Source organism: Protopterus annectens, chromosome 4.part0, assembly GCF_019279795.1.
Source record: "Protopterus annectens isolate FY-2018-M chromosome 4.part0, PAN1.0, whole genome shotgun sequence".
NCBI lineage: Eukaryota > Metazoa > Chordata > Ceratodontiformes > Protopteridae > Protopterus > Protopterus annectens.
Window position 1 is genome coordinate 63,071,211 of NC_056733.1, and position 8,669 is coordinate 63,079,879.

Genomic DNA, 8,669 nt, shown 5'->3' on the forward strand with positions numbered 1-8,669 from the left:
TACTCTGTACTACTGATCCCAAGTATTTATACTCATCCACCTTTGTCACCTCTACTCCTTGAATCCTCACTATTCCTCTATCCTCCCTCTCATTCACACACATATATTCTGTCTTAGTCCTGCTGACCTTCATTCCTCTTCTCTCATGAGCATATCTCCATCTCTCCAGGGTCTCCTCCACCTGTTCCCTACTCTCACTACAGATCACAGTGTCATCTGCAAACATCATAGTCCACAGGGACTCCTGTCTGATCTGGTCTGTCAACCTGTCCATCACCATTGCAAATAAGAAAGAGCATTCACAGATGAAGAGTGTTTTTTGTTGGTTTGTATATGTGGATTGTTTGTGTACAGTGTTTAACATTTTTTTACTTTATGAATGTAAAATAAGAGTCATACTGCAGTTTATTTTTTTATTTCACATTTATTGTGATAGTGAGTGAAAAGTGGTACTAAGGATGTTAGCTTTGGAGTTCCTTGGGGTGTCAGCATCTATGTTTTATGTCTACAATTTTTTTTTAGCGAATATTAGTCTGGGTAGATATAAATGGCTGAGAAAACACCAAGAGTATTGATGCATTAAAAGTAAAGATATGCACAGTGCACCAGTTATGTGTTCTTATTATACCCTTTATCTGGGGACTGCTCTTATAAAAATAAATAAAGCCATCTCCCTGGTTTAGCTTACTAATATCTGCTAACCCTGTCCCTGCTCCTAACCCCAGTCCTATACCTTAGTTTAGAAAAAGACATCCTTGTCACACTACCACTACAGAACACACTCAGCTGTACATCAGATTCACACATGCACAATACTATATCTGACTCCTTACCTAGCCCTTATTCTTACTGTAAGCGACAAATATCTTCATGCACACTCCCAGCTGTAACATCATAGCTTCCTCACACTTAATGTACCCACAAACAGTCCCTCTAACTAGATTCATTAACATTAGTACACGAGGAAAAGCATGTTTGGCAAAATGCAGTTTTGAGTAATTTTCCAAGCCCAAAACTTATTCAGCAAAGTGAGTATTTACCAAAATAATGTAACCCATATACATACACACACACACACACACACACACACACACACACACACACACACACACACACACACACACACACACACACATGCACACACACACACACACACACACACACACACACACACACACACACACACACACACACACACACACACACACACACACACACACACACACACACACACACACACACACACACAGACACACACACACACACACAAACACACACACGCACACACAAACACACAAACACATGCACACACGCACACACAAACACACACACACACACACGCGCATTATGATATATTCATTATTCATGTTGGAGTGAAGAATTTAAGAAGATTCTCCTTTCTCCTACTTGGATATGCAGGACATGATGGCACTTTTGAATATCATAGCAAGGGTTAGATAAGCATATCTGCTAAATGAAATCCCCACATCACCTTGCATGGCATTTGGTTATCACAGCAAGATTTTGTCATTCAAACACTGTATAAGGATATGGTGTCATGGACAGGGAATGCAATGCCAGAGGCCTGGAGAGAGAGATGTGCTGCTGGTCAGAGAGTTTTTCACATAACGGGTTTTACCTGTTCCCTCTGGAATTACAAACACTAAATAGAGAATGAAAATTTTCCATCCCCTTAGTGCCTGTTTTAGATGTCTTCAAATTCTAAGAAAATAATGAAAGATACAGATAATAAAATATCAAAGGTGATAGTGGCTTTGCTAAATGCCAGAAGCTTCAGAAAACAAAAGAAAAAAAAATGGACAACTTATAAGCTTTCATCTGCTTGGAGAATGTTGATATTTTCTTTTCTTTATTGAAACTTGGCTAAAAGATCCAAAATGTTCATCAGAAATTCAAAGGTGTACCTCCTTTTGTTTGTTGCATATCAGATGGGATTGGTGACTGTGTCTTAGGTTGTGTAAAAGAACACCTTAAAACCAAAAAGATCAGCCAGTTTGTTATTGAGAGATACAGCCTTAATTAGGACCCAGAAGAAGTGGGTTGGTTGGAGCCTGAAGCAGTGGAAAAACATTCTGGAGAAGGAGATCCTTCTGGAGAGAGAGAGGGGGAGAGAGAGGGGGTGAGAGAGAGATAGAGAGAGGAATGATGAAGCAAAAACCTGCTTCCCTCTATTTCTGTAGAAGGTGGGTCAGGAAATACATGTTTAGAGTGTGAACCAGGTAAAATCCAGAGTAGGAAGTGAAGATCACCAGAGTTACTTGGCTTTCAAGAGTGCAGGGCCATAAATGGAATGTCTGTCCTGAAAGTGGGAGACATAACAACTGCATACATCCATTGCATACCATCTAGTCGGGACATACAGGCAGGTACCATGGCGACTTAGGATTAATATACGTGATTATGAATATAATATTAATATATTATAGGAATCTATTATATGCCATTTCTGACACTTATACAGTATGAATATTTCATGACTAAGCTCCAGAATTTAAAAATCAAAGAAAATATAGCCATTATGGAGGATTTTAACTATTTATAGATAAAGCGGTAAACTACTCAACTCTGGGTGACTATGACTCACTGTTTGAAACAAAAGTGGCTGAAGATATAAACTGTAGTATGAATTCTAGCTAGAGATGGCAATATCTTAGATATACTGGGAAATCTAGGAAATGTCTGCTCCTCACCCACAATTATATCAACAGATCATAATGCGACCAGCTTTAACCAACAACTAAATCATCCTTTCTGCACTTCATCAGTGGAAACTACAATGCAATAGTTGTGAAAACAAACTGAGATTGCATCCTTAGTAACCAAAATAAACATGTTCAGCATACTGTAAATGAGTTCTGTGAAAGTATTTCCCTTTTTCATGATCCCATAACAATATTTATTTATTTATTTAACATTTGTTGACCGGGAAAGTCCGACTAGGTTCCACAGATCCTGTTTTCAGTGGAGGCCTGGGGAGAAATGCTCCAGACGCATGTCTTTAGAATGTAGGAGGAAACCGGAGTACCCGGAGGAAACCCACGCGAACGCAGGGAGAACATGCAAACTCCACACAGAAGGCACCCCAGCCGAGAATCGAACCAGAGAACCTCTTGCTGTGAGGCAACAGCATTAACCGCTGCACCACTGCGCCGCCCCCAATAAGACACAAATATATAAGAAAATTCACCAAACTCTGTCATCTACCTCTGACACTTGGTTAAGTCAGCTGATAATGATAGTGCATTATCACTGAAAGGCTATAATACTTTCAGGAAATACAGAATCACAATGAGGCAGAGTTGTTCTATACTATGATAACCTCTTCAGCTTTTTGCAGATATCTATGTTCAGTATCAACAAACAAGCAATCATTATGAATGAATCTATAGAGCAATAAATCTAAACTCTTAGCTTGGATGTATACAAATGTCCTTCCTATCAAAAGGTGAATTTGTTAGTGAAGAAGCCCTTTACTGACTGTAAAGACAAGTTAAGTCAGAACTTATGGCTAAGCTATGGGGAATTTGAATACTGATTGTGGTCTTCCTAGTATTATCTCCAGTCACCCACCACTGGTTCAAGGCTCCTGAGAGCACCCCAGCGCTATCAGGTTTTACCTCATATCATGCGTTCTGGCCCCAAAATCCGGACAATATCAAGAAAGGAGGGGGGGTATCCATATTCATCAAGGACACCCACACCTCAAGACTGGTGGCAACGCACGATGCATCTGAGACCATCCAGGTGCAATTAACCATAGGCAAGACTGCTCTGCAAATTGTAGCATGTTACAGGCCACCCTCACAAACTCAGGAACCTCACATGGCCTTCCTGAAAACACTAGAGGGGATAAATGTATCACCAAACACCATCATACTAGGTGACTTCAATTACCCTAATATAGACTGGGAACACTACTCAAGCCCAAACACCCTAGCCCAAAAGTTCCTGGAATTCATAAACTCAAATGCCATGGAACAACTAGTCACCATCCCCACAAGAGGAGATAACATACTTGATCTCATCATCACGAACATGGGAGCACAATGTTCAACACTGGAAGTATACTCCTCACTGGTGAGATCAGATCACAAACTAATCTCGCTGGAGGTCCTCATCCCACCCCCACCTGAAATAAAAAGACCACAGTAAAGAACTTCTCAAAAGCCGACTTCACACTTCTAAAGACTAGTGTGGTCTCCTTTCAGGCCCCGAGCGGAAAACAATACTCAAGCCGCTGAATCACTTACAAATGCCTTCTACCAGCACCTGCAGGACTGCATGGATAAGGCAATCCCAAGCAAAACAAAGACTCTTTGTACCAAAGGCAAGCGTCCAGTCTGGTGGACCCCAGCCATAAACAAACTCTACAACAAAAGGAGGAAGCTACTACAAGATAGAGCAAAATCCTTAAAAGGTAAGACACCCTTGATCACTATAAGTAAAAACTAAGAGCTCTCATAAAATCATCCAAAGCAAATTTCGAGAGAAAAATAGCTAAAGACTCAAAAGACAATCATAAGGCCTTCTTTAGCTATGTTAGAAACCTAGGAGGAAACTCCCAGATATGCTCAGAACTAGTTCAAAATGATGTGAAGATTACTGATCCTACAGACATTGCCAACATACTGGCTGACAGGTTCAGTGCAAACTTCTCCCCTCCCCAAAAGGAGAGATATCTATACCAAACGAGTGCAGCCCCCAAACATCTCCAGCGCCCAAGTGAGAACTGCTCTCTCCAAAGCAAAAACACAGCATCCATGGGACCTGATGGTGTCCCCGGCTGTGTGCTCCACGAACTCAATGAGGAATTAAACCCACAGCTAGGACAACTGTTTAATCAAAGTCTTACCTCTGGATGCGCACTCCAGGAGTGGCGCACTGCAACTGTGGTCCCACTTCACAAAGGCGGTGCCTCCACAGACCCTGGAAATTACTGGCCCATTAGCTTGACAAGCCTTATCTGCAAAGCCATGGAGAGGATCATAATGGACCTCATAAATAAAGACATAGGGAATTTGCAGACTTTGGATCCAACCCAGTTTGGCTTTGTCAAAGGCAGATCATGCCTTTTAAACTTGGTTGACTTTTTCGAAACAGTCACCAAAGCCATTGATGAGGGAAAGGCAGTCCATTCAGCCTACCTCGATCTGGCTAAGGCCTTCGATACAATACCCCACTCGGGTATCATTGAAAAACTCATCAGCTTAAATGTTAACCCATACATCACAAGATGGGTTGCAAACTGGCTGAGTGACAGAACCCACAGGGTCAGAGTTGCTGGCCCCATGTCAGACTCAAAGCCTGTCACAAGTGGTGTCCCACAGGGCTCAGTCCTGGGCCCACTCTTGTTTGGCATCTACTTTTCCGAAAGTACAAGCAAACACAGGAGGGTTATGGCTGACAAAGTTTGCAGATGACTGCAAACTGGGCAGCATAGTAGAAAACACATCTGACACAGATATCCTTCAGAAGGGTCTCACAGAAACGGATAACTGGTGCCAGAGCCACGGCCTAAAGTTAAATGCCAAAAAATGCATAGTCATACCCTTCGGGAAAAACAAGGTTACCCCTAGCTACCAAATAGGTGGCAATCCACTGAGCACAGAAGAAGTTATCAGGGACCTGGGGACCCAGGTTGATAGTAGTCTGTCATTCGACACCCATGTAGCTAAAGTAGTTAGGAAGACCTTCTACATTGCCCACCTTATCATGAAGGGATACTCATCTAGATCAAGGGAGGTCATTGTCTCCCTTTACTCATCACTCATCAGACCAATGATTGAGTACAATGCCTCATTCGGAATGTATCTGACCCGACACTTGCAGCAGCTGGAGAGGCCACAAAAGTTCCTCACCAAAAGGATAAAAGGTCTCAAAAATCTGTCCTATGCTGCCCGACTGAAAGAACTCCAGCTTTATTCAGTCGCTTACCGCTTGCTCAGAGGTGACCTTTGCCTAACATACAAGGCCATGTCAAACCCAGATTTGATGAATATGCTTCACCTCAAAAAATCTAGATCCATCAGAGCCACAAGGGCGGGAGACTTAAACCTCGACACGGCTATTAATAGGACGTGCTGGAGGGATAGATTCATCACCCAAAGACTCCCTATGCTGTGGAACAAAATCCCGGTACATGTGAGGCAGAGCACCTCGCTGGCCTTGTTCAAGAGAAATCTTGACCAATGGATGGGAGATCGCAGATATACCCCAGGGATTACCTCAGTGTCACTGCTCGACAGAGGCACAGCAAAATAATGGGTATAGTTCCCCATACTAAAGGGGTGGCGTAAGCCACAAAACTATGAGCTAGGCTTGTAAATGCCCTCGGGCAGATAGCCTAGTATGAACCTATGAACCTATGAACCTATGAACCACTGTAGCTCTAGTTCCCTCACAAATTGAAATGACAAGTATACTTTACTGGATCCTTCCAAGCAGTCACAAAACATTGTAATGTCTGTTGTTACAGCTGATGCAATTAGCAATCACTTGCCAACACATGTAAGAAGTCCATGCAAGAATCAGTATGTTGCAGAGATATCCAGGAAATTGAACTCACAGGTGTTTAACTCTGCCCTAAAATCCACTGCCTTTCCTCTTTTCAAACATTCCCTAAATAGAACAGTTCCTACTTCAATGCCATTTTCCTCAGTATTTCACACAAGCTTATCCTAATGTGTAGGGACCGTATCAGGTCCTTCAAACTTCCATCTATTTTTCCAAGCATTAAACGTCTTATGTCTTTGTGGGACCATCTATGATCTATTCATCAAAAAACTATGGCAGTGTTTGACTATGTTAAATTTAGGGCTGTGTGTAGTCAAGTCAAAATATGCCATAGTGTCTAGCAAAAAGGCTATTATCATGAACATCAACACCTACATAGTAACAACTCCCCAAAAGTTCTTGAAATGTATCAGTAACTCATTCATCCTGGACAGTTCAAAACAGCCTCACTTTTTTGACATCTTGATGATGAAGATATGGCAGAGCAATTTTTTACTTGTATTATTTATTCTGTGCAGAAACTGATCTTCAAAAATGTCAGCATTGATATTACTCTTCAAAACTACCTGATGTTTGTTACTTTTACTCTTCATGAAGCTCCTGTGGCCTACTCTACAAGTACTTTAGGAAGTTAAAACCCAGGGCTACCACTGTGGAAAATTTGCTACCAGTATTTGTGAAGACTGCAGCTCATTCTGTCATTTATCCATTTCCTTTACTTACTAAAATATCCATCATAAATGATTTTTATTCACATAGGAAAAAAAAAGCTCACATGTTGCTCCCATAGGTTCATAGGTAGGTACTAGGCTATCAGCCCACCGGCCTACGTAAGCATAGCCAACAAGTTATTTCCTGTGCCACTGTCGAGCAGAGACACAGAAGTGATCCCTGGGGTGTATTTCCTATTTCCTATCCACTCATCAAGATTTTTCTTAAAGAGTGCTAATGAAGAACTTTGCTTGACATAGATGGATAGCCTGTTCCAGAGTATGGGAAGTCTCTGGGACAGGAATGTATCCCTCCAGCATGCCCTGTTTATTGTGGTGAAACGGTTTAGGTCCCTAGAACGTGTAGCTCAGAGGGATTGGGATTTCTTTAGGTGTAGCATGTCCAACAGCTCTGGGTTTGACATAGCTTTATATGTTAGGCAGAGATCACCTCGGAGTAGGCGATATGCTACGGAGTAAAGCTGGAGTTTTTTGAGGCGGTCAGTGTAGGGCATTTGTTTGAGGCCAGTAATCCTCTTTGTGAGTTACTTGAATGCTATGGAGATGCTGGGGATTGAACCCAGGACCTCATACATGCAAAGCATGCACTCTACCACTGACCTACATCCCCTTCCCACACAATCAACGGCCTTCAGTCAGGCTTAATAACTACCATCCAATCACCCTACTATCATCATGTCAAAAGTATTAAAAATGTGAGCATCACCAGCTGCTTCAGTACTTAACTAACTAAGGCATCACTTCCAGCATTCACCTTTGCCCAGACCTTTTCATGGCATTGAAAATGCTTCTCTGGATTGGGTGGAATATGTTGTTTCAATTTAGATGATGACAGATATGTTGATCCTGTCTTCCTGTTTTTCTTCAGAGCCTTTGCTACTGTTTGTCATTTGAGGTTTCTTCAGATTCTAGATTTTAAATTTACTCTTGGTGTTACCAAATAGTTAACTATCTTCCCAGTCAGGTGCAGTCTAATGAGGAAGGAGAGATTTCCAATTTTCTTCCTGTTAATGATGGAGTGCCTGAGTCATTAGTGCTAGGCCCATTTTCTTTAATATATTTGTGAATTACATGGTCAGCGATAGTGGAAAGTGCTAAACTAGTTTAGCGGTTTGATGACTACACAATTGTTCTTTCTGACTTTTCATGAGAAACTGCTAACTCCAAACTGTAAACATGCTTAATGTCTTTGTAAACCCAGATCAACTTACCTAGCCTGCACCTAAATGCTTACAAAGCAAAATCAGTGTTATTTCCACATAAACCAAGTACGAGTTTTCCAATGCATAACATCATAATAATCCACAGTATATCCAACATAACTTCAGTCAATCAGAAAGTTATAACTCTCTTCAGACTCAACTGTCATGGTTTGCTTCATTGATAACCAGTTAAAATTTGATC

General features: G+C 41.5%; 1 non-coding gene across 1 annotated transcript; it reads right to left on the reverse strand.

Annotated features, from left to right (window-relative positions):
• Window positions 1-7,803: 7,803 nt before the first annotated feature.
• Window positions 7,804-7,875, reverse strand: TRNAA-UGC. The gene has a single exon. It is a non-coding gene; the product is annotated as a tRNA-Ala (tRNA).
• Between the last annotated feature and the right edge of the window lie 794 nt (window positions 7,876-8,669).